We start from the raw sequence: 2,166 nt of genomic DNA, 5'->3' as shown, positions 1-2,166 counted from the left end.
GCTGCTGCTGCTGCTGCTGCTGCTGCCTGCCGAGTCGCAGTGGCAGGGGCCCCTTGAGCTGATGGGGGCCCTGTACCCTGTTGGGGGCCCCTCGGGGCCCCTTGGCTAGTTGTTAATGACCTTTGGGGGCTTGAGGGGCCCCCAGAAAGGGTACTAAATGCAGCAGGGCCCCCTGGGGCCCCTAACAGGGTACAGGTCACTCTGGGGGCCCCCGCGAGGCGCTGCTGCGTCGGGGGCCCCCCAAGAAAGGAGATTATGTTTAAGGAAGTCTATTATAAATTAATTAAATTCTTTTGTTAAAAGAATCTCAATTAAATCCCGCGAAAAGCCCGAAAAGAGAAACAGCAGCAGCAGCAGCAGCAGCAGCAGCAGCAGCACCGCCGCAGCGGCTGGGGCTCTGAGAGGAAAAGAGATGAAGGCGGGCTTAAATGGGATCTAAATGATTAGTTTTTGTTTTTAAAATTTCAATTTTATTTATTTTAAATAATTAAATTCTTTATTTGGGTTTGTTGAGGGGCAAAAGATCTGCTGCTGCTGCTGCTGCAGCAGCAGCAGCAAACCAACGAGGTCACCTCGAGCCTCTGCAGCATCGGCTGCCTTTGCTTCTTTTCTTCTTCATTTTGCTTGCCATTCATGTTTTATTTATTTATTTATTCTAATTAATTTGTTTGCTTTTAATTAATTTATTTATTTTTTATTTTTTACTCTTTTATTTGTTCATTTTAATCCAAGTTTCACTCCTCACGAGGGTTTCTGTGCCAACGGCTCCCTCCCTGCTTCCGGATTGCTTTATTTATTTATTTATTTATATATTTATTTATTTATTTATTTTATTTAATAATTTTATAATTTTTATTTTATTATTTGATTTCTTTTCGCTTTTTTCATTTACTTTTTCATCAAGTTGCAGGCTTTACTCTTTCACTTTTCTTGTTTGTGAGACTTCTCATCACGGCTTCTGTGCAGTACCCCAAAACCCTAAACCCTAAACCCTGAACGCTAAACGCTAAACCCTGAACCCTAAACCCTAAACCCTAAACCCTAAACCCTAAACCTCAAAACCTGAACCTTAAGCCCTAGGCGAAAAGCGCTAAAGCCTGGGGCGGGACGCTGAGCTGGGCAGAATTTCAAGGAAATTTCATCCACAGTTAATTAGGGTTTAGGGTTTAGGGTTTACGGTTTAGGGTTTATTTTGGTGAGTGCATCTTGATACCTGAAGGAGTAGGGTTTAGGGTTTAGGAGGGTTTAGGTTTTACTCTTGCTGCTTTTCCCGAAGTCAAACGCTGGTGAAGCAGCTCTGCACTTAAACACTAAACCCTAAACCCTAAACCCTAGACCCTAAAGACACAATCCCAGTCCCAAAACCGTACACTCCAAGCCCCAAACCCTAAACCTCAAACTCCACCCGCCCAAGCCCTAAACCCTAAACCCTAAACCCTAAACCCTAGGCCTCTGGGGAGCCCCACCGGCCAGAAGCTGCTTCATTTCTGAAGATTTATAAAAAGCATTTTTCTTTTTTTGGATTTTAATTTAAAAACCATTCGAAGAAGTTTGCAATTTAATTCTTTAAAAGTCCTTTTTTCTATTATCCTGGTTTTATTAGTTTTGCTTTTTCCTCTCAAGTTTCATCATTTCAGGGTTTAGAGTTTAGCTGCTAGGGTCAAGGGTTTAGGGTTTAGGGTTTGGGGTTTAGGGTTTAGCGTTTACTGTTTGGGGTTTAGAGTTTAGCGTTTAGGCTGTAGAGTCTAGAGTTAAGCTCTAGGGTTAAGGGCTGAGGGTTTAGGGTTTAGGGTTTAGGGTTTGGTCCACGAGGCGAAAACATCAAATAAAAATAAAAGGAACCAAAAGTTCGAATTAAATTAAAAATAAAAATTAAAAATATAAATTGGATTAAAGGGAAACTGAGATTTAAATTAATTAAAAAGAATTAATTGAATTGAAATTAATTAACAGTTTTAGTAATGGCACTTAAAGCAAAAAGACGAAATTGAGGTCTTAATTTAATTGAAAAATAATTTAATTCAAAAAGCTAATAATTAAATTTAAGATGACAATAATTAAAATAAAATAATAATAGTTAAATCTAAAGGAGTAAATTATTACTAAAGGAGTAAATTATTACTCCTTTAGATTTAATTATTATTATTTTCTTCCAATTATTGTCAT

The sequence above is a fragment of the Eimeria tenella genome, genomic scaffold (genome assembly GCF_000499545.2).
Source record: "Eimeria tenella Houghton genomic scaffold, Eth_scaff175, whole genome shotgun sequence".
In the NCBI taxonomy this organism is placed as follows: domain Eukaryota; phylum Apicomplexa; class Conoidasida; order Eucoccidiorida; family Eimeriidae; genus Eimeria; species Eimeria tenella.
The sequence above is the reverse complement of the archived record's forward strand: the minus strand, read 5'-3'. Positions refer to the sequence as shown.